This window comes from Arvicanthis niloticus, chromosome 1, assembly GCF_011762505.2.
Source record: "Arvicanthis niloticus isolate mArvNil1 chromosome 1, mArvNil1.pat.X, whole genome shotgun sequence".
NCBI lineage: Eukaryota > Metazoa > Chordata > Mammalia > Rodentia > Muridae > Arvicanthis > Arvicanthis niloticus.
The window spans coordinates 39,012,221-39,036,613 of NC_047658.1; the positions used below are offsets into that span (position 1 = coordinate 39,012,221).

The window sequence follows — 24,393 nt, forward strand, 5'->3', positions numbered from 1 at the left end:
CAGATTCTGCCAAGGAGCCATGCTTCAGCAGCTCCAGGACCACAGCCTGGGCTACACACAGGCCAACCAACTGATAAAATCTGTAGGATTGTATTGGCCACATGTTTGCCCTTAAACGTATCCCATTGCTAAGGCATGAGCTGGGCTGAGTTAGCCCACTCATAATCTTTTTCCTGAGTGGAAACAACATTGTGGGGTTCAATGCTTTTTGTGTGACAAAACTTCTTCTGGGGAGACACAACACACATGTCTCCTCACCCCAGGACAGAACAAAGTATGGATACCACTGAAGTCCAACTTGATGAACCAGTGAGTTTTATTGGGGTTACTTATAAGAATATGGGTTAGGGGTTATTACAGGCGCAGAAATCACTCGAACACAGCTGGATCATCAAAGCCCACCCCAGCACAGGTGAGACAGCTCATAGAAGCTGGAAAGCCTACAACACACCACAGGGCCTACAGGTAGCTCAACAGGTTAGAGTCCTTTCCAAGTGACTCAGTTGGTATAAATCTCTTTCAGGCAGTTGGGCTGGTCTCAGGATCATCTTTGCAGCTTGTCTTGTCTGAGAATCTTCTTGACAGTTTTTCTTGACATTTTCTTATTACTGCTTACTCTGGCAAGGAGGGGCTTAGTGAATCTGGTTAGTTTCAGGGACTTCCTGAAGCTAGTTTGAGTTGTCTTACTTCTTGTTTAAGGAGCTTCCCTGAAGCATGGAATGTTTTCATCCTGGAGGAAACAGATATGCAGCAATGCTATGTGATAGAATGTGGTTGTAGTGGGGTGCTCTCCATGGAAAGGCAGGGGACTATCAGGAAAGTGATTAAACAAAGGCTGGGTCCTCGGCAGCTGAAAAGAAAAGTTGGAAAGTTGACTGCCTGGGAGAGCTCTGGATCGTCCATGACCCCATGCTGACCTTGGGTCAAGTGTAAGTTATGGCGAACTATGGGTAATAGAAAGATGAGAATCAGGAACCCCCAGGCCTACCTCCTCCCATTCAAGTTCAGTATATGAGACAGAAAGCATGCCGAGATAACACATAGCCTCAGTCCCCTTTTGCCGTGCTGCTTCAGCCCGCAGGCTAGTTAGTGGCTGCCCCCTCCTACCTGAGGCCTTTTACCACATTGTTCCTACCACTGGTCCCTCTTCCTCCTCTGCCAGCTCTACTCATCCCTAGACATTCATCCAAGGGACTCCAGGGACATGCATGCCCAACAGCGTGCTTTTCCTGGCATGGGACTCACCCCCATAACCACACATAATGGAACGACTGGTTCACATCCTGTACACTTGCAGGGAGGAGGGATAGGGAGGAGGGATAGTCTTCCAGACCTCAGGCCCTCACATGGGCCATGCCAGGAAGGTGTGAGGAAAGCTCTGTGGACAGAAGCTTCTTTCCATTGACCTAGACTCAAGGTGGGGGCTAACAATCCCAGGAAAACAAGAGTCCAGAAGAGTAGAGGGAAGGACAGAGGAGAAGCCTGTCCTGTAGAATCCAAACTCAGCTCCTAGGGACACATACACACACACACACACACACACACACACACACACACACACACACACAGAGAGAGAGAGAGAGAGACAGAGAGAGAGAGACAGAGAGAGAGACAGAGAGAGAGACAGAGAGAGAGACAGAGAGAGAGACAGAGAGAGAGAGACACAGAGAGAGACAGAGAGAGAGAGACACAGAGAGAGAGACACAGAGAGAGAGACAGATAGACAGAGACAGAGAAAGAGACAGAAAGACAGACATACATGTACACAGAGACAGAGACATACACACCCACACACAGAGAGAGGGGGAGGAGGGAGACGCAGAGAGAGAGAGAGAGAGAGAGAGAGAGAGAGAGAGAGAGAGAGAGCGCAATGAGCAAGTCTAGGGAAGATTTAGACTTAGACTATGGAAGTGTATGGAGTGACATAACAGAAAACACCAGGCCCTGGACTCTGGGAGGACTCCCACAGGTGTCAGGGATCAATGAATCAGTGAGAGGCATCCACAACCATCTGAGACTCTGGGCATAATCCTCTCAGTGGTCCCACTGGCTGTCTAGAGACAAAGTGGTGGGGGTTAAGACAGTGGTGATGGTTCTGGGGCTCCTGAGAAGGAAAGCAGGTGGCTCAGGGACTCAGCAGTGGGGGGAGGGGGAGGTGTCACAGGCAGTGACATAGTAGAGTGTCTGTGGGGAATACAGAGAGTCTGCCTGCTGCCCCTGCTAACCTCACCCCCAGCCTTCAATTTTCCTTGGAATGACTGAAGATGAAAGCAGACTGAGAGGAGAGAACAGTCCTGTCTACCAAGCAAGTCACAGTATACACAGGGCAAGGCTAGGATAGGCTGGGCCATGGTGTGTGGTCTGTCATTGCCGAAACTGTGCTGTCCTAGCTATGGCTCCAAGCTGAGCCTTAGTAGCAGGCCTTTGTTCCTCCTGCTTCCTTCTTCCCTATCAAAAGACTGTTCCCAGGGTTTCTTCCTTGCTATACAAATATCAGAGCAATCTTACCTGTATCTACAAGAATAGTGTGTACCGGGAATTGCGGTACAATTGTGATCAGTTAGGAGGAATAACCTCCTCGCCCCCTGGAAAGCTTCACCATATGAATGCAGATGCCTCCACCTCCTTTGGGTCCTCTTTGACCAATGTGATCAGTATTCTGTTATTTTTGTGATATAGGCCCTTTCTTTATTACGTCAAATGCAAAACAGCTAGAGAGATGGCTCAATGATTAAAGTGCTTGCTGAGCAAGCACGAGACAATGTGCAAACACTCATGCACACATAGACATTACATACAAACATGAGAAAAGAAAAAGAAATGGAATTGTTGATATTGTTGTTTTGGGAATAATGACAAGACACAGGCCTGTATATGTTTAGTAGAGACAGATGCGCATGCGCACGTGTGTGTGTGTGTGTGTGTGTGTGTGTGTGTGTGTGTGTATGTGTGTATTATGATTTTCTTTGTAAACGTGTTTGTTTGTGTATGGGGGTAGTCTCTGCAAATGCCACAGCTAACAGAGTATATCAAACTATATGAAACAAGAAGGAAATTCAGTTTGTCACAACTTAGTAACTGGTGTTTGTTCAAACTCCTAGTGTCTGATACTGGGCAGTTTATTCTAGGCATAGTTAAATACATTACAATTTGGGGGAAGGGTTTCCTAATGTAACACAATTCTGTGTGCACAAGGAAACATAATTACATTGAAACTCTTCTCAAAGTACATGTCATTTCTTCCATGAAGATGGGTTTTAGAGATAGACTACATGAATTATCTCAAGGGCCTATGGGGGATCTGATGTGGTCTCGGTCATACAGATGATCTGGCCTATTAGCCATCTCCAGTCCTGGTTGTGGGAGTTTTGGGGAGCCCCTGGCATTGCAGATAATGCAAAGATCACCTAGTCTATTAGCCACCTCCAGTCCTGTATGCAGGAGCTTGTTATGGCCTGGCTCCTCAGATAGCACAGATCGCCAGGCTAAATGATCACCTCCATACCCAGCCTTCTTGGTGAGAGAACAAGCTATACATTTCTCTGGTTAAAGACACAATCCTGGTTTTCCTAGTATGTATCTGTGCAGGACCTTATGCTCCCAACCTGTGTGCACTCAGATGTGTGTACTCAGATGTGTGCACCCTTCTTCATGCTCAGATGCCAGAAGAGGGCATTACATGTCCTCTATTGCTCTCTGCCTGTTTCTTCGAGGCAGAGTCTCTCCCTGAGCCCTGTGCCAACATTTTCTCAGCTACTCTGGAATCCAGCAAGCTCCAGTGATCCTCCTGTCTCTGCCCCACCTTAGAGCTGGGGTTATATGTGTGTCCCAGATTTCCAGAGTGTTATGTGAGTGCTAGGATCCAAACTCTGGTCCTCCTGACTGTGCAACAAGTGTCCTTAACCACCACGCCATCTCTGCCATCTCTCTAGTCCTCAGATACGTGTTTATTTTTGTTCTGATACCGACTGAGTCAGAGGATTCAGAATCCACGGACACGAAAGGCCAACCGAGTGGTGAATAATAATATATTAGACATATTGAGTTGAATAAATTTGATAAAATTATTTTTAACCCCCTTTTTTAGGTTTTTTTGTTTGTTTCGGTTTAGTTTTTTTAAATTGGCTACTGGGACATTATAGATGACACATATGATTTGCATTTATGGCTTGCACTGTCCCTTTATTTGGTAGTAATTTTCTAGATGTCTGCACAGTATAGTACAGTGTGCTTTCAGGGCATGGTTGTGGGATTAGGGGCCTTCACTTGCCTCACTCCCAGGAGCTCCTGCTGAGGTCACCCCCATCTTAGCTTTTTCCCTCACCCTGGCATACGCACAGACATTCCAAAACCACAGGAAGGTTCCCATGTCCTGTGCATCATTGAATTCCCACTGCTGAAGGTAGCCATGTATACCGGGTCACAATTTCATGTAGCACTTTCAGGGAACTTGGAGAAAGGGGCCTGCGGTGGTTTGAATATGGTTGGCCCAGGGAGTGGCACTATTAGGAGGTGTGGCCTTGTTGGAGGAAGTATGTCACTATGGGGGTGGGCTCTGAGGCTCCTATGTTTAGGCTCCACCCAGTGTGGAATGAGAACCTCCTCCTGGCTGCCTGCTGAAGAGAGTCTCCCTCTGGCTGCCTTTGGATAGAGATGTAGAACTTTCAGTTCCTTCTCCATCACCACATCCGCCTGGATGCTGCCATGCTTCCTGCCAAGACAATAATGGACTAAGCCTCTGAAACCATAAGGCAGCCCCATTAAATGTTGTCCTTTATAAAAGTTGCCCTGGTCATGGTGTCTCTTCACAGCAGTAGAATCCTAATAAGACAGGATTCCTTATTCAGCGTGCTTTCTTAGTGCTTTCTGTAAAGTGGACACAATAAACATCACACAATCATCTTTGTGTGGTTGAAGCCTTCTCAGCTGTACACGGTAGGCAACTGCTCAACAAACATTAGCTAAAGAGTAACTAAGGAAGAGGGCAGGGTCTGCCATCCCTTCACGTATCTAGGCCAAGGTTCCACATTTTCTCTAACAAGACATCCGGTCCCTGTCTCTGACAAGCTTGAGTTCATTTCACAGGATTGTGGTCCTAGCCTCGCTGCTCACCTCCAGAAGCCAGGCCAATGCAGCGCCTAGCTATCCCAACATTTCCTAGGATGTTCACAGAGCCGGGAGAGAAGAAAAACACCTGGAGAGGCTTCCAGCCAGTGTCAGGCTCTCTTCTGTGTGGATCCCTTGGCCCTTCCTCTGCAGCTGATGTCATGGAAAGCACAGGGGTGCTTTGCAAGGCTAACCTGGCTGGGTTGCCACCCTAGTGGAGGGAGCAGTGCTTTGTTGTAGGAGGGGCACTGGCACAGCCTGGTGTGGGCTGCTTGTCCATTTGTGATGCACATCTGTAAGAGCATCCAAGTTTCTCATTGCTGATGACTCACTGGGCAGAAGCCACCGAGCACTGAGGCGATGAGATAAGAAGGGAGGACTGGGAGTGTCCTGTGCAGTGCCCCCAGTATCCTGTGTGTGCCTCATGAGCTCTGCCTGATGGGTTACATACACAGCCAGCTATTTACTCCTGTGCCAGGGCCAGCCCTGACCCTACATTTCCTTAGTCTCTCACAATTACTACGCATTGCTAATTTATGTCTATGGCCATCTAACTTCAGTGGTTTCCCTCATTTGACACTTTCTGTTACATGGAAATTTCTCTTCAGCACCCCCTCCCCCCCCCCCAATGCAAAAGAGGATGTCCTGTTGGTGCATTCTTGTATTTTAAAACCCTTTTTATTTCCCCACATCTGAGTTTGATTGCTTCTAGGGAGCAATGGGAAGTGAGTTAAGGGCCTGGCCTAGAGCATCGAAAACAAGCCTCCTCTCAGCCCAGCTTCTCAGAACTCCCTGTGGTTCCTTTAACCAAATGGATGTTTTTGTGGAGACTTAAGTTATTGTGTACAGTAAGCAAGTTTTTTTTTCCTTTCCTTTTAGCCATTTAATGTGGTATCATGAAAGCAAGAACAGCTTGTTAATGAATAAAAGCTGAGATGGGAGAGGGAGGCTAGCACATCAGCGGCACTTGCAGGCTTACATAAGGAACCTTCTTGTTGCATAAACAGCTTTGCAAATTTCCTGAGACTAAATCCCCACCCCACACTGCTGGCCTCCACCAAGGTCTGTATAATATTGTTTAAAAAAAAAAAAACAATAATAAATAAAGAACGCTGTTGATGGCAACATGTTTCTGTGCTGCAACAAGTCATTAGTGTGGACGATGGAATTTAAAGTGTATTGCTTAGTCTCCCATGGCTCTAATGGAAAATGTTACCTAGAAACCAAGCACGTGAGGAAGAAGTGAGAACGGAAGACTGGGAGCTTCAGAGAGGCAGAGAAAGGCACCGAGAATCTCACTGAGAATCTTTTCAGTGGGAAACTGAACCCAGCACCAAACGATAGCTACTTTATTTAATTTGTCAGATGCCATCAAAGAGACATCCTTTAGAAAGGAACACTTACTCTGCTGGAGACAGGAATTGTTGGGGGGGGGGGTTGTTTGTTTTGAAAAGTAAACACCGGTATACTATTCATTGTAAAGCATGAAGAAAAGGGGGTGGGAGGAACCATCGTTGTTTAGATGGCAATTCTATGGGCTGAGTTCCTCTACCATCTGAACTAAAAGGTAATCTTGTATGTGTTATAGTGAGCGAGAATCTTCTAGTCAAATAGCCCCCACTCGAATTTTGATTTCCCCTTAATTTTTAGTACAAGGAGGGTAGCCTCATACTTCATTATGTTTGGACAGCAGCAGGAACTCTAAGCATTACCTTATAAGGAGTTGCTGTGACATCAGCATACTTTTATGAGACTGGCACTGGAGATGATGTTTTAAACCTAAATCTAGCCTCAGTCCCTTCTCCTACCCCCCAGTTACTGTGAAGTTGGTCCGTGACACACTCACACAAGTGTATTCATATTCACCTTTGTTTCCAAGGGAAGTCAGGACTCAAAGAACACGATCTGTCCTGCGGTGTTATCTATCAGTGGCATCCTACCTCCAAGTGTTGAGAAAACTAGGTCTCTCTAAAGAAGTCTTCCTGAGTATCCGAGGGCAAAGTCATGCCCATGAGAACTGTTCTCATGGTTTAGAAGCCTGAAATCTATTTGACCTTTTTTCTTCAATGCCCTGCCCCCAATCCTCTAGATCAACAGTTTGCAACCTGTGGGTCATGACCCCTTGTGGGGTTTGAACAACCCTTTCAGTCACCTAAGACCATTGGAAAACATAGATATTTATACTACAATCCATAACAGTAGCAGAATTGCAGTTAGAAAGTAACAACAAAAGTAATTTTATGGTTGGGGGTCACCACAACATGAGGAACTGTATTAAAGGGTCACAGCATTAGGAAGGTTGAGAACCACTGCTTTAGACGGACACAGGTAAAGGCTTCTATTTAGACAGTCTGAAGATATGAACAGTCACATAAACAACAGAGAAGCAAGCCCCACAACCCTCAAGGGCAGCACATCCACAGGGTATTCCAGGGCTTCTTTTACCATCCCATAGCTCAAAAGGAAAGAGAAATATCCAATCACCCATGAGCCAAGAATGTATCTCACTTAAGAACTTGACAAAGAAGCTGGGCGTTGGTGGTTGTGCACGCCTTTAAATCCCAGCACTCGGGAAGCAGAGGCAGGTGAATCTCTGTGAGTTTGAGGACAGCCTGGTCTATAGACAGTTTCAGGAGAGTTAGGGCTATGCAAAGAAACCTTGTCTCGCAAAACAAGCAAACAAACAAAAACCCGAGAAAGAGTTTAACAAAAAGTGAATGACAAGAAGTTTAAGAAATCTAAGTTCAAGAAGTTTAAAGGAAATATAGCCACATGGAATCCAACAGCATTAAACAATACAGTTTTGAGAAACTTCTGTTCCTTCTAGGAATGTCAATGTGGTTAGCACAGGAAATCCACTAAGGTCGTTCACGGTGTTAACAAAGCTGACAGGATGAAGCAATGATCCCCTAGTATGCAGAAAACACACTGGAGATTCATTCGCTGAAGCTCTGTGGCCACTGAAATCAAGACGAAAACTGTTAAGAGTTAAAAACCACCAGAAGACCCCATTGTGGAAGGCCCTCACAGTTTTGTAAAACGTTCCTCGAGAGGCTCAGCCAAGTGCCCGATGTAAATATCAGAGAAATGTCTCCACGCTTCAGCAGGGAAGTGGGAGCTTCCAGGTATGAAAGAAAGTGATGCAAAATGGACCCGCTCTTCTACAGAAGGATCCTTTCTGAAGAAACTGATCCATTAGGACCTCACCTGCTGGGGTGCTAATGACAATCCTGGGGGAAAAGCCTCCTCCCTCTCCTGAAGAGATACAGTGGACTGCTTCTCCTAGCCACTGTTACTGTTTCTAAAAAAAAGGTACCTTCACCCCTGCACATCATTTGTTGATACCAAGGAAAAACTGTAAGGCATGTCAAAAGGAAAAGAACTAAAGAGCCAGAGAGAAAGCATCAGGACTGAAATTTGGAGGACAGTTGGACTCATCAGGCCATGAATGGAAAGCCAGTGTGATAACAGGTAGACAGCATACGGGAACGGGTGGGCAATGTAAGTAGACAGAGATATTCCAAGACAGAACTAGAGGAAAATGTTGAAGATAAAACCCAAAACAGAAATGAAGATGCTTTTGATGGGCTTCTTTTTCAAAGATTTTATGCTTATTATTTTTAATCATATCTATACTGGTGTCCATGTTTGGGTTGGGACACATGAGAGAAGCTGCTTACAGAGTTCAGAAGAGAGGTTTTGAGTGTCGGATCCCCTGGAGTTGGAGTTACAGGTGGTTTGAGCTAACCATGATGGGTGTTGGGAACTGAACTTGGGTCCTTCGTTTGAACAGTTCACGTTGGCAAACACTAAGCCATCTCACCCACACTTTGACGGGCTTTTTAATAAAACAGACACAGGTGAGGGGAAAAGAAAATCTGATTTTGAGGAAAGTTTAACAGAACCACCCCCCCCAAAAAAAAAAAAAAACATAAGAGAAGAGAATAAAGACTGAAAGAAAAAAGAGATCAACTATCTGGGCAATTATGCAACATATAAACACATATGATGGGGACCAGGAAAGGAGGGGAACATAAAGAATATTTGGGAACTGGAGAGACGGCTCGGCAGTTAAGAGTACTTGCTACTCTACTCTGCCAGTGGATCAGGGTTTGGTACCAAGTACTTACCTGGTAGTTCACAGCCTCCTATAATTCCAGCTCCCTAGGATCCCACGCCCTTGTAGAGAGAATCTCCTACGGCTGTAAGAAAACATCATCTGTCAATAAAAAGCTGATTGGCCAATGGGCTGAGGAAGGAAATAGTAGGTGGGAGTTCTGATAGAGAAAGGAACTCTGGGATAGAGAGCCAGGTGTGGGAAGAGATTTGCGTAAAACTGAGGAGAGTTAATCAGCCACAGGCACTCATAGAATAGAATAATCAGTTTTAATTAAGTTAAGTTATGAGCTAGTTAGGGAACAAGCATAAGCTTATGAACTAGGCATTTATTCATATATAATTAAGTCTCATAATCGTTATTTCAGGAACTGGGGCAAGGGTAACTCCAGTATCACAGACATTTCTCCAGTTTTGGAAGCTGCTTGCCTGCACTTCCTGTACACCAGGTAATATTTATTCCTTCTCAGGTCTCTGATGAGGTTGAAGACTAGATAGTTATAATCTCACAATTAGGCTTAAATTGTTTTAGATTTTAGAAAATGTTTTAAACTCTAAGAAGATGTTGTTAGGTTGGTAATGCAAGTTATGATAGAAATTGATTTAGGTACAGAATTCTGAACTCACCAAGATAGTATAGATAGTAGTAGAACACTTCCTCCAAGGTTGCCAAATACATATAGACTAGACATAGTGAATAAAATCTTACCTTATAAATTTTTATAATTGTTATTATTGTTTATAGTTTAGTGTCAAAAGAGAAAGAACCTTTTATTTGACTGAAAGGGAGGACTATACAGAGACTCTCTTGTGTACTGTATGGACTCATCACCTGACAACAAAAAGCTAATTGGCTGTAGAGATATCTTCCGTCTCTATGGATATAGCACTTGTCAATAAAAAATCTGATGTTCTATTGGTTAGGCAAGGACTAAGAGGTGGGACATCCTGGAGGCAGAAAGAATTCGGGGATGGAGCCAGCTGGGATATTCACCCAGGAAGATGGGATGAGATAATAAACAAAAGAAAAAAATGAAATTAAGAAAGAGAATGAGAAACATGCACACACACACACTTACACACACACACAGCCCATAAAAACTCAAAATCAGAAACTATAGTGTATGTGTGTATATATATATATATATATATATATATATATATATATATATATGCAAAAGGCTAGAAAGAAAACAAAAAAACCCTAAGCAAAGCAAAGCAAAGCAATATGAGACAAAAAAAAAGTCCAAAAATCAGTTCCCAGCACACAAATCATGTGACTCACAACCACCTCTTACTCTACCTCCAGGGGATGTGATATCCTCTTTTGGCCTTGACAAATACACACACACACACACACACACACAAATACACATTTGGTTTTTGAGGTATATTGCCTGCCTGCCTTTACTTCTTGCTGATGCATGGATTTATTCTGTTGTTGCTGCTATTGCTGCCACTGCCATCCTCCACTGATATAACAACCCAGTTTCTTTGGCTTTCTAATCTGTACCAAAGACAACTCTCTAATGATCTTCTAGGTCCTCAGTGTCAGGTGAGATTTCTCAGGCACTCAGACTTATAATCAGCTTCCAGGTTCTTATGCTCTCTGGTGTGCAAACAGTCATTACTGGACAACAACCCCTCCATCCAATATCTTGCATGCCAACCTAATAAATCCCCCTTTAAATGTATATCTATTCTATTAGTTTTAGTCCTCTAGAGAACCCTGATTAATACAATCAGTGATTGTACACGATCCTACAAGCAGGATTTGAAATTAGAAGCACTATACTATTTATGTTAGTGCCTAAAAATGGACTAATTATATATAAATCAACTAGATCCAAATTACTTACAACATACAATCACTTACAATGTACAGTCTGCACATGCAGTTATATAACAACAATAAGTAAAGTTGGAGAATTAGAAGAGAATTGAAGGAAGAGATATGGGGAACCATTTTATGTTCAAGAATAGAAAGATTTAATACTGGCACAGTGTTAACTTCTTCCAACTTGATCAAGAGTTCCAATATAAATATAGCCCAAATTCCAGAAGTTACTGGTGTCAAAATACTGACTCTGAAATTTCTAGAGAGAGACAAAGACACAAAATAAATAACACAATATTAAAAGAAAGCAAAACTGGAAACTGAAACCATCAGGCTTAGAAGGACCCAAATCTGCTGAACAAACAATGCTAAATGCCGGCTGGACTGTGGAAAGAGCAGAACTTCATTCATTCCTGATCTGAGTGCAAGATAGCACAGCCACACGTTGGAAGGCAAACAATAGGTTTTAATTATACTCTCACAACACAGTCCAGCAATGTCTCTCTTGAATATTTTTCTAAAGGAGCTGGAAACTTACCTTCACACAAAAGCAAGCACAAATATTTAAGAGGAATTTTATCTAAACTGCCAATAAAGGAGTTTCTAAATAGGCCAATTCTGGATGGACAGAGACATTTAAAGTACATCAAACTTTTACTCAGTATCACAAAGAAATGAGCTGTTAAGCTACAAAAATGGGCTGAAGAGCTGGCTTGTCGGATAAGAGCACTTGTTCAACAAACGTGGACACTTGAGCTCAAATACACAGCATCCACACAACAAACTGGGTGTGCCCACACATACCTCTGTACCCACAGTGTGAGGGAAGTCTCAACAGGAGGCTTACTTAGGAGGAATACTGGAGCTTGCTAGTTCCAGTGTAGCTCCAGGCTCAGTGGAGACCCTGATTCAAGGGAATAATGCAGAGAGTGTTGGAGTAGGGCATCCTATGTCCTCCTCTGGTCTCCCCACACTCACTTGGGGATACATGTGTGCATACACACACACCTATGAAAATAAAGTAAGAAACACTGAATACACAATTAAAAAGAAGGTATAATAATCTGAAGCATGTGTGCACTGTGGTAGCTACTCTTAATTGTCAACTTGACAGAATCAAGAACTACCAGTGAGACAGTGCCTCTATGCATGCCTGCAGGGAATTATCTTGATTGTGTTAGCTCACTTAAGAAGACCTGTCCCCAAAAGAGGAACACTCCTTCATTGTTGGTAGGATTGCAAGCTGGTACAACCACTCTGGAAATCAGTCTGGCGATTCCTCAGAAAATTGGACATAGCACTACCTGAGGACCCAGCTATACCACTCCTGGGCATATACCCAGAAGATGCTCCAACATATAACAAGGACACATGCTCCACTATGTTCATAGCAGCCTTATTTATAATAGCCAGAAGCTGGAAAGAACCCAGATGTACTTCAACAGAGGAATGTATACAAAAAATGTGTTACATTTACACAATGGAGTACTACTCAGCTATTAAAAATAATGAATTCGAGAAATTATTAGGTAAATGGATGGAACTAGAAAATATCATCCTGAGTGAGGTAACCCAATCACAAAAGAACACACATGGTATTTACTCACTGATATGTGGATATTAGTCCAAAAGCTTGAAGTAGCCAAGATTCAACTAACTGACCACATGAAGCTCATGAAGAAGGAACACCAAGTGTGGATGCCTCGGTCCTATGTGGAAGGACAGAATGCTCAAGGGAGCAAATATGGAGACAAAGTGTGGGTCAGAAAGTCAAGGAGGGGCCGTTGGGAGACCACTCTACCTTGATATCCGTCCCATGTGCAGTCACCAAAGATAGACGCCGATATGGATGTCAGGAAGTGCATGCTGACAGGAGCCTGATGTAGCTGTCTCCTCAGAGGTCTGCCAGAGTCTGACATATTTAGAGGCGGATGTTCGCAGCTACCCATTGATCTGATCATGTGACTTTCTGTCCATGGTGGTCTGTACCCTTGAACTGTGAGCTAAAATAAGTGTTTTCTCACTTAAGTTACTTTTGTCAAAGTATTTAATTGAGGGTAACAGGAAAAACAACTAAGACATAACTAAGATATAACCCAATAAAAGAGCTGAAAAGTATGTGAATCCCAAACTGATCAAACTCATAGGGTAAATCCATAGTGACAATTGGAGGTTTCAATATTTCTCTCTCTCTACAGTACTGAAGTTTATATAGAGAAAAGGTGTAAAGTAGAATTCAACATATCACTCAACAAAATCCAAATGATATTAGTAGAAGAATACATTACTTACAGGTGTCCATGGGGCATGTACTAACATAGATCATATCTATGAAAATATAAACAAATATAAAAGAACTGGAATCACAAAGTCTGTCCTGCAACTACAATGGAATCCAACTGAAATCAGCAGGAAAATCCCTAGAACTTTGGAAACTAAACAACTCATGTAAATAACCCAAGGGCTATGTAAGAAGGCTTATTAAACTATGAATATATTGAAGTGAATGAAAATTAAAATACAATACATGCTGACAGTACAGAAAGGCCATGAATAAAGTCTTCTACACTATGATTTGAAAAAAAAATACAATACAGCTACATTTTGAGAATACAGCTAACAAGATCAAGAGCAAAGTTTCTAACACTAACTGCATATATCAGGAAAGAAGAGAAGCCAGAGCTCCTGCCTGAAGAGAGAATGAGAGGAATAAAATAAACCCAGAACAAGCAGAGGAAAGAGGAACAGAAATTGACAAAGTCAAAAGCATAAAATAAAAATGGAGAAATCCTAGCAAAACCAAGATATTTTACAAGATCAATAAAATCAAAGAATTTCTCCAAACACTCGGAAGAAAGATGAAAAAAATGTAAATGGTTGACGGAAGAACTGGAGCAAGGACCATTCCCATGGACCTGCAGACATCAAAAAAAAAGGTACGTGCTAAGAACCTAACATGCACAAATTCAATACCTGTGATAAATAGCCCTCTTCCTTTAAAAATACTATCTCACAAGTCATCCAATGGGACATAGATCATTCAAATAGCCCCAGAGCTCTTAAGGAAACTTAATTTGTAATTTTAAAGCTCTCCTAAAACTAATTTCCAGATAGCTTTACCAGAAAATTCTAGACCCAAATGTTAAAGAAGAGTTAATATTTATCATATATAATAGCTCCTGTCAGAACATCTCCCAATTTATTTTATAAAGTCCAGCATTACTCTTTTATTAAACTTGGATAAAGATTGCATAAGGAATGGTTCCATGTATGAAAATCTAGACCAGTATTCAAGAACATCCTGGCGAGGGCTACAGAGATGACTCAGTGGTTAAGCACACATTCTGCTATTACAGAGGACTGAAGTTCAGTTCCCAGAACCCATAGTGAATACCCATAAATCCAGGGTATCTGATGCCCTCTTGTAGCCTCTACAAGTACCTGAGTGCGCGCGCGCGCGCACACACACACACACACACACACACACACAGGCTCACATAAATAAAAAATAAAGAAACTTTTTTGGTATAATTCATCACATCAATAGCCGAAAGAAGAAAAACTACTTGTTCCTATTAATTAATTAATTAATTAATCACTAACCAGCATTCCAGAAAATTGACTACCACTCACATTAAAAATTCAGAAAAATACAAGTACAGAAGAGGTCAGTTAATTTGCTAAGGACTAACTACCACCATTCACAAGTGAACATTATACTCAATGAGAGACAAAGGTGCTTTCCCCTTGAGATTGCTACCAGGAAGGAATGTCTAATTGCCAAAGTTTACTCAACATAGACTTGGATTTCAGCCAGTGAATTGACAGCATAGAGTATGAATGGAAGAAAGAGAACTCTCACTCTCTGCAGATGACAGAGAAAATGTCAAGGAATATACACAAACTAGAATTTACAAGTGAATTCATTAAGGCTATAAGGAAAAAGATAAACCTATGAAACCAATCTCTATACTGCAGCAATGAACACATTAATTAACTTAAATTAAAAACACAATCATTGTTATGTGACAAAACTTTTTCTGGGGAGATACAACATATCCGTCTACTCACTCCAGATAGAGACCCCATAACAGACTATGTACCACCAAAGCCCAAGTTGGTGCACCTATGGGTTTTATTGGGGTTACATACTGGAGCAGAAATGTCTCAAAGAAAGCTTCATCACCAGTTCCCACCCCCAAGCCCCGCATGAGTGACAGCTGGGAAAGCTGGGAATTTGAAACATACTGAACAGCTCACAGGCAGCTCAACAGGTTAGAGAGTGCCCTTTCTCAGGGTCTCTGGTCTTAACCTCTTCAAGGTATCATCTGATCATCTGAAAGGTATTCTTTTCAGCTCAGCTCAGCTTCTGTCTGAGAGGGACTCTAAGCTTTTATTGCTTGCTCTAGCAGGAGGGGCCTAGTGGATCTGGTCAGTTTTAGGGACTTCCTGAAGCTGTTTTAAATTGTTTACCTTTTTGCTTAAGAAGTGTCCTACAGGATGGAATGCTTTGGTCTCTAAAGAAACTGTTTCACAACAATATATAATAATAATTCAAAGAAAAATAATATTTGTGATGGCTAAACTTCATTGACAATTGACTGGACTTAGAATCACCTAGGAAAGTGTCTTAGTTTTTGTTTTTGTTTTTTCTGATGCTGTGATAAAATACCCTGACAAAATCAGCCTAAGGGAGAAAGGCTTTCATTTAACTCTCAGTTCATGGTACAGTCCAACATGGTGAGGGAGTCAAGGCTGTGGGATCATGAAGCAGATGGTCATACTGCATCCACAGTCAAGAAGCAGAGAGAAATTTATGTGTGCTAGTGCCCAGCTCACTCTCTCCATGTTATCAAATTCAGAATCCACTGCCCAGGAAATGGTCCCACCAACAATTAAGATGGGATTTCCCACATCAATTAACATAATAAAGATAATTCCCCACAAGCTTGCCCAGGGGATTTTAGATTCTGTCAAGTTGACACTACGGATCACAGAAGCATTTCTAGCTGTGTTTGTGAGGATGTTTTCAAAGAAGTTTGACAAGGAAAGACTGACCTGCATTTGTATGGCATCATCCCAAGGGCTGGGATAAAGGAAAGGAAAGAAAGAAAAAAGCAAGCTGAACACCTTCCTCCTCCTCTCCCTCCTCTCCCTCCTCTCCCTCCTCTCCCTCCTCTCCCTCCTCTCCCTCCTCTCCCTCCTCTCCCTCCTCTCCCTCCTCTCCCTCCTCTCCCTCCTCTCCCTCCTTTCCCTCTTCCTTCTCATCCTCATCCTCCCCCTCCTCCTCCTCCTCTTCCTCCTCCTTCTTCTCCTCCTCCTCCTCCTCCTCCTCCTCCTCCTCCTCCTCCTCCTCCTCCTCCTCCTCCTCTTCCTCCTCCTCCTCCCCTCCCCCTCCTTCTTCTCCCCTCTCTTGCACATACAAGCATGCACTTTACCACCTAATCCATTCAGGCCCCATCTCTAATCTCTACTTGTGTTGACTTTTGGGCAAAGTATCAGAAGACATTCAGGAATGGCAAGATGGTGCAGTGGGTAAGTGTGCTTGCCTCCAAGTCTGACAACCTGAGTTCAATTCCTAGGATTAAATTTAGTGGAAGAAAAATACTTATTGGAATAGAGAACTATCTCCCCAAAGTTTTCCTCTTATTTCTTTCTCCCCTCCTCCTTCCCTCCTCCCCCCTCCTGCCCCCTCTTTTGTTTGTTTTAAAACAATACCTCACTATGTAGCCTTGGCTGGCCTGGAACTTGCTATATAGAGCAAGCCAGCCTCCAGCTCATACAAATCCATCTGCCTCTTTTTCTTATGACTAAAGGAGTGTGCCACCATGCTTGGCTTTAGAGGCAATGTGACCAGCTATGGTTCCTGCTGCACTGTCTTATCTGCCATGACGGACTGTATCCTTTCAAACTGTGACTCAGAGAAAAGCCTTTTTCTCTTCAGCTGCCACTTGGGTTATTTTATCATAGCAATAAGAGAAGTAATTAACAAGGCAGGGCCAATCTACCAAATCATATGTGGGCCTTTTATGTTTTAAAACATGGTATTAGTAAAATGAACCAAGATAGACTTAAATGAACAGCTATTCTATATGTATGGACTGGAATGGCCACACAGTAAAGATGTCAGCTGTCTCTAAAGTGAATTGCAAGATTAACACAATGCCTGTTGAAATCCCAGTGAGGATTTTCATCAACACATGCAAAAGTATTTCAGAGTACATACAGAAAAGCGCATGCAATGAGATAAATCAAGGGTCCAATAAAGAAAAATAAAGTGAGAAGAAGGAGTCTATTCAATTTCAAGACTTATGACAGAGATATAGTGGTTAGGAGTGTGGTGCTGGCAACAGGCTGGACAGAGCAATAGCACACAGTAAAGCCCCGCAATGGAGCCACACACATATGCTTGACTGATTGTGATGATTACATGTCTTGCCTGTGTTGACTTAATGTTTACATGTATGTATGTGCCTGCACAGGAGTTCCTGAGCCAGAGGTCAACATCAGTATCTTCCTCAATTCCTCTCCTTAGTTTTGAGACAGTGTCTCTGGCTAAGCGCAGAGCTTATCGGTTCAGCTAGACTGGCTGGCCTCAGGTACCCTCTTGTCTCTGACTCCCTAGCCCAGGTTTACAGTCACAGGTCACTATGTTTCTTTAATGGGTGCTGGAGATGGAACTCAGGTCTTTGTGTTTGTGTGGTTTGCACTTTACTACCAAATTCATCCAGCCCCCACTTCTGGTCCCAACAACAATGCTTGTGATAATTTTTGACAAAGCATCAAAAGACATTCAGGGATGGCAAGAAGGCTCAGCTAATAAAGGTGCTTGCCACCAAGTCTGACAACCTGAGTTCAGTCCCTGGGCTCTACAGAGGGGAAGGAAAGGGCTGACTCCCAAATGTTGTCCTCTTACCTTCACACACATGCCCACCCCCACCTACCCAAACCTTGCCACAAAATAAATGTATATATATGCTTTTTTGAGAAAGGGTCTCCCTGTGTAGCTGTCAGTAGTCTAGAACTTACCATGCAGAACAGGATGGTTGGGAACTCACAGCAACCCACCTGCCTCCTCCTCCCAAGTATTTGGGTTAAAAGTGTATGCCACCTAAATTTGTTTTCAAGAAAGAAATTTGGTGGAATTTGTAATAAAAAAAATTAATGATAGTTAGTGGAATAAGGACAAGTCTTTATAACAAATGCTCCTAGAACATAGATTATCTGTAGAAAAGAGTAAAGTCTGCTCCACTTTATACTGAAAGCAATTTAAATTGTAAAGTTATAAAACTGAGAAAATAAAACAAAGTATTTGGCTCTAGGTCCAGGCAGGCAGTTTTAGAGTTGACATCAAAATAGCACCCATTAGAAGAGAAACTCAGTGTCTTAGAGTTTCCATTGCTGTGATAAAATGGGTGTGTGTGTGGGGGGGGTGGTGGTGATGGAGGTGGGGGAGGGGCTTCTGTTCTCAGCTCTCCCATATGCTTGCCTTCAGGGCTCTCTCTCTCTCTCTCTCTCTCTCTCTCTCTCTCTCTCTCTCTCTCTCTCCCCAGCCCATCTCCCAGAGCTTAATGAGTTCATTCCCTGACTTCTGTTCTCACAGGGTAAGAGCCTGCTGCTGTCCAGACTGTTTTCTTTCACTGATTTTCAGTGTCAAGGCTTCTAATCCACCATCTTACCCTGAAGTCAGTTTTATTTTGTTCCGCAGTTTGTAGGGTTTTGGGTCTCAATCCATGGCTTTATTGGCCCTTGTGCTTTGGACCTGTGGCAGGAGTATGTGGTGGTACAAAGATCTTTATATCATGAGAACAAAAGAGGAGGAGGAGGGGAAGGAGCCAGAGTCCTAATAATCTCTTCAAGGGTTGTCTCTAATGACTTGACTTCCACAAGGCTCAGGTCCTTAAAGGTTTCACCACATCCCAAATAATATCACATGGTCCTTTGGAGGGACAGTTAAGATCCAACATATGGCAATGGTAATGTCACGTTGCCTAAAATCACCATATTTTTTTTTCCTCCCTGGAGAAAACCGTTCATTATCTAATGAAGAGTGAAGTTCAAAGATCCAAGAGTCCCAGGGATGCTCAGTGCTATGTTGTTTTTGGTTAGAGATGCTCAGAACCACACTGTCACTGTATTGTAGGATACAATAGGAGATGTTGGTAAGGAAATGGCTGGAAGCAGTGCCAGGCAAGGACTGCCAGTCTCCACCGCTTTGCCAAGGGACCACCATCAAAGCTAGGTGTTCTGTTTGACAGTGGGAGGCAGAGGGAGAGAGATGCTTTTCTACCCTGATTTTTGTTCTGGGTATCCTCTCTGCTCTGGCTTTGAAAGCTGGGTTACCTGCCATTTTGTCTAGGCTACAGTTACTGCACAATCTTCTGAGTATCACACTTGGCAGAAGGAGGTGGCTTGATGCTAAACCCAAGCTATGGTTTCCACAGTGGCTTCTTCTACCATTGAGTTATATACACAAAGCAAAGTCTGTAGTAGTCCTCTTGAAGTGTGTGGGCTTCTCATACTTCAAAGTTGTGAAAAAAGAATGGCTTTCTATTGTTCTCATAAAAAGTATGCTAAGCATCTAAGGAGACGAATACATTAAAGATCTTAGAGTTGTTCTTGAGTGTGTATACATTCAAAGCAATACATTGAGACAGGATAATATCTATTTTCTGTTACGATAACCGCCTCCCCAAGACCAGCTATTTTATAAGGAATAGTTCATTTGTCCCCTGCCCTGTTGTGGAGGTTGTCCAGGTTCATGGTGCTCATACCTGGTGAGGGTCCTTCTCAAAGGGCATGGCACAAAGATATGGCCAGAAAGTTTTGCTCAGCCTGGGGTAGAGCAAGGTGCCAGAGAGCTCACTTGTATAACAAACCCACAGTATCCATGACCTCATTAATCCATTCATCCTCCACTTGTGAGCACTGGGATCAAATGAGCCACCACCTCTCAAAAGCCACGTGTGAGGCATTGGCTACACACCCACCCACATCTCAAAACACATCATCAAACTGTCATGGTCATGAGATGAGATTTCATAGTTTACTCCCCCAGCTTCTGGTTATAGAAAACACCATGCTTTCCTTTGTTAAAGGGAACTGGTCCAGATGATGCTGATGTATCCCTTCCGTATTCTTCATCCTCTCCTCATCTTTGCTTCCAGAGGCATTTCTTCCAGTTCACAGTCCTCATCTTCATTGAAAGCTGCTGTCACTAAAAAGGTTTGGAGAGCCAGAGTTGGAACCATTTCCTTAGGGTTGTTTGATCCAAGTGTGACAGATGCTTCTGTTGTCATCTGACTACTGTGGTGAATACAAGCTTGGACATCTTTGTAAACATTCTTGAGAGGTCTTCAGCTTCTGCTTCAACTGATCTCTTGTCAGCGCTGGGAATGGAACTTTCCTCTAGTGCTGGAAGGAGCAGTCTTAATTTTGAAAACTTCTTTCTTCTTCTTCTTCTTCTTCTTCTTCTTCTTCTTCTTCTTCTTCTTCTTCTTCTTCTTCTTCTTCTTCTTCTTCTTCTTCTCCTTCTCCTTCTCCTTCTCCTTCTCCTTCTCCTTCTCCTTCTCCTTCTCCTTCTCCTTCTCCTTCTCCTTCTCCTCCTCCTCCTCCTCCTCCTCCTCCTCCTCCTCCTCCTTCTTCTCCTCCTTCTCCTTCTCCTCCTCTTCCTCCTCCTTCCCCTCGTCCTCCTCCTCCTTCCCCTCCTCCTTCCCCTTCTCCCCCTCCCCTTCTCCTCCTCTTCTCTCCTCCTTTTCCTCTTCTTCTCTTCTCTCCTCCTTTTCCTTCTCCTCTTACTTCTTCCTTCCTCCTCCTTTCTTCTTCCTCCTCCCTCTCCCCTCTATCCTTTCTCCCTCCCTCCTCCTCCATCTCCTTCTCCTCCTCCTCTTTCTTCTTCTTTTTCTTCCTCCTTCTTGTCTTTCTCCTCCTCTTACTCCTTCTTCCTCCTTTTTTCCTCCTCCTCCCTCTCTCCCTCTCCCCTTTTCCCTCCTCCTCCTTCTTCTTTTTCTTCCTCCTCCTCTCATTGCCCTAGTAAGAAACATATTTCCACAAAGGTGTCATTCATGAGCCAGGCATACCCTGGTAGCTTATTTATCAACTTCCTTTCCACCATCTTCTTCCTAAGTATCTGTGTTTATATCCATAGATTAGTGCTGCTTTTAACCCCACCCCTATCCAAGGAGCTAGCTGTTGGCTGTTAATGCTGCTGGGTAAAGGGAATCCCCTTTCTTCAGTGGTGTGGTAACCCATGATCCAGCAAACCCCCCACACGCATGCTCATGCAAACAACCCTAATCCAATTCTGTGAGCTATAAAGTTTTAAAGAGATATGGAAGTAGAAATAGGAAAGTGACATGTTGGAAATAAAGACTCCAGTGGGAGAAGATAAAAGAGGCTAAGGGGATGTGATCAAAACATAATATGCATGCATAAAATTATAAAAGCAATAAATAAAATTGTTTTAATTAAAAACAGATACCCTGAGCTTTAAAGTTTGGTATTGCCTTGGGCTAGTGATATGTAGGTGTGATGGTCTCCCCAGATGTTAGACAGTAGTATTAAGTAAGGCACGGTTCCTGGGCATCCTGAGGTAACATGGAAAACAACTGATATGCCAGTGTGCTGGGGCCACTGGGACAGCTGTCATTTGTGAAGTTTCCAGATTATGATGGCGTCTTGGAAAGCAGGACAAGGAGCAAGTTGCTGGATTATCACAGCAGCAACCTTGCCGATGGTTACAGCCTTTGCATTCCAAGTTCTAAGAAGGACCCTGAGCCGGATGGTGGGTACATTCAATACCTGTTCTACTTGATCATTACAGCAATCACAAGGAGCACCTGATTTATCTGTCTATCTTTTCAAAATTATTGAAATATGTCTGAGGCCAGCCTGGGGTAAGAGAAAGCACAGAGGGTGAAATGGAGTTGGGGGCCTGAGTCCTATCCCACTAATTACTGATTAAGAAAATGCCTTACAGCCAGTCTCATGGAGGCATTTTTTCAATTGAGGCTTCCTTCATTCATATACCTCTAGCTTTTGTCAAGTTAATACAAGGCTAACAAACATGGTGGCGGGGGGGGGGGGTGGTGGGGTTTGAGGCAGACATCTGCACAGTCTCCTGAGCAGAGTTAGTAGTCACATGCTTATGTCTAGAATTGCACATCTGTCTTCCATAGGATGTCCCCTTGATGGAGAGTCTGACACAGACAACCAACAGAGGTGAACGCTGTCAGAACACCACTGTCCCAAACCTCATGAAATGCCCTGACCTGGTGATGAATCAGAAGCACAGCCAAGGACACTCACCTGTAGTGTTAACTTTTCACTGTGTAGTGCTCTCTCCCAAACCACTGCTCCAATAAAGAAGCTATACAGTTCTGGTTTTGTGTTCAGATGATGGGTATCCCTTTCTCTTTTAGGGTATGGCTAAATCCTGCCACCCTTGGAACAAAGTGGTCCCCCAAGAAAAAGGAGTCGAGAGATCAGACTTGAAACAACAGATGCTGCAGACTTCCTCCCCATGGGATGGAGTCAGGGTGCTGACTTGCATCTGAGGCAGTACACAGTCCTTACAGGACTGTCTTGATATAATCTCAGGATGGGGCAAGACTCAGACAACAGAAATGAAACAGCAGTCATTGTCCTTCTTAGGAACTCATGTAACAACTTTCTCACAGAGAAACACATTGGCAAGGTTTTACTTGGCCTTGGGTATGAATGCCAGGCTTCCTGGAGATCTTAACTCCACCAAGACCAGAAGAGCAATGTGCAAGTAGCTCCAAGGTATACACACACTTTCTTCCTCCGTGTCTGTCCTTAACCTTTGGGACCCATTCCCTGGCTGTCCTCTTGTGAACCCTACATACTCACAAGGCTCTCTCTGGCTTGGCTCAAAAAAAAAAAATAGTTTCTCTTTTCTTGGAAAACAGAAACAATCTTTAGCTCACTTTTTTTTTCTGGGGACATCCTATTAAAAGAAAGTGGCCAGCAAGTTGTCAGAGGTAAGCTGGGACCCTTTTTGGCAGCTGCTCCGTCTGAGGGTGAGGATCTGATACTGAGTCTGGGCTCAGGGGTTGGGACTTGAAAATACCTGATGGTCTTAATTGCTCACCTGGAAGTCCAAGCCGGGCTGCCTTTCCCTGCACATCTGACCACAAGTCTGCACAGCTATAGAAGAGGAAACCCCAAGGAGAGGGAAGGAGCCAGAGAGGTTGGGGATGTAGCATAGCAGAAGAACATTTGCCTAGCATAATAAATGCATCTATGTGCACATTATTATTATCATTATTGTTGTTGCTGCTGCTGCCTTTTTTCAAGACAGGGTTTCTCTGTGTTGCCCTGGCTGTCCTAGAACTCACTCAGTAGACCAGGCTGGCCTCAAACTCAGAGATCCGCCTGCCTCTGCCTCCCGAGTGCTGGGATTAAAGGTGTGCGCCACCACTGCCTGGTTCTATATGCACATCCGTGTATACGCTACCCATTCCAGTGGGTTGCTCTTATGGGACTACAGAAAGAGCTAGAATGGCCACGAATGCTGACTTAGCTCTGCCCCTGCGGTTCTCAAACAGTACTGGTGAGGAGATAGAAGTTTCAGTTCCAGACTCTGATTTCCCCAACCCTAGGTAAAATACGGGCCCACGTATGACACTGATAACACAAACATGTTCTTTGTCTCAATTTATCCCTGCAACCTTCTTTCAGGCAGTTAACACCCCAAACTCCCAAGTAGAAACACTGGGGTTCAGAGAAGTGAAGCGACTTGCCTGCAATGACACAGCTTCTGCTGAGTATGTCTCTCACCTCACAACCTTACTGCACTCACTCCCACCCCCATCCCCCACCCCCCACCCCCACCCCCGAGTGCTAGAGAGCCCTAGTCAGAAGGCCTCATAGAATTAACAAACATTAGCCAGAGGAGGACCCTCAGGAGTTCACTGGTCTCATTAAGGCCTGGACACGTGTTTTAAATTTCCTTTTCCAGAACTCTGGGGAAGACTTGTTCAACAGCTCCAAAGACAGCAGCTGTGGACACAGATCATTTCCTAGGGACTTCACTCAGTAGATTCCACATCAGATTTATCCTCTGGGCCACTGTAGCTGTACCTGGAGAGGAGACAGCCATGCCTAGTGCCACCTCAGCCTTTGGCCTTTGACCCCCTTCCCTGGGTGTAATATGAAGCCAGGGTCAACTGGTATCCAGCATCTACTCTGCAGGGTTTGTTTGTTTGTTTGTTTTTTAAATTGGTTTCAGAAGGTCAGAAGTACTTGAGCTTTAGTCCTAAAGCCCCATATTTTCTAAATCTCAGGTTCTCCTGTGGGAATGCCCCAAGAGA

At 43.6% G+C, this 24,393-nt stretch overlaps 1 long non-coding RNA gene across 1 annotated transcript in view; it reads right to left on the minus strand.

The window, feature by feature from the left end:
* Window positions 1–298: 298 nt before the first annotated feature.
* The window catches only part of LOC143443137 (uncharacterized), an 81,178-nt gene continuing 57,083 nt past the window's right edge, over window positions 299–24,393 (minus strand). The window contains exons 2-3 of the long non-coding RNA XR_013111900.1: window positions 9,237–9,308; window positions 299–850 (exon numbers count right to left, since the gene is read on the minus strand). This is a non-coding gene — a long non-coding RNA (uncharacterized LOC143443137). The remainder of the gene's footprint in view (window positions 851–9,236; window positions 9,309–24,393) is intronic.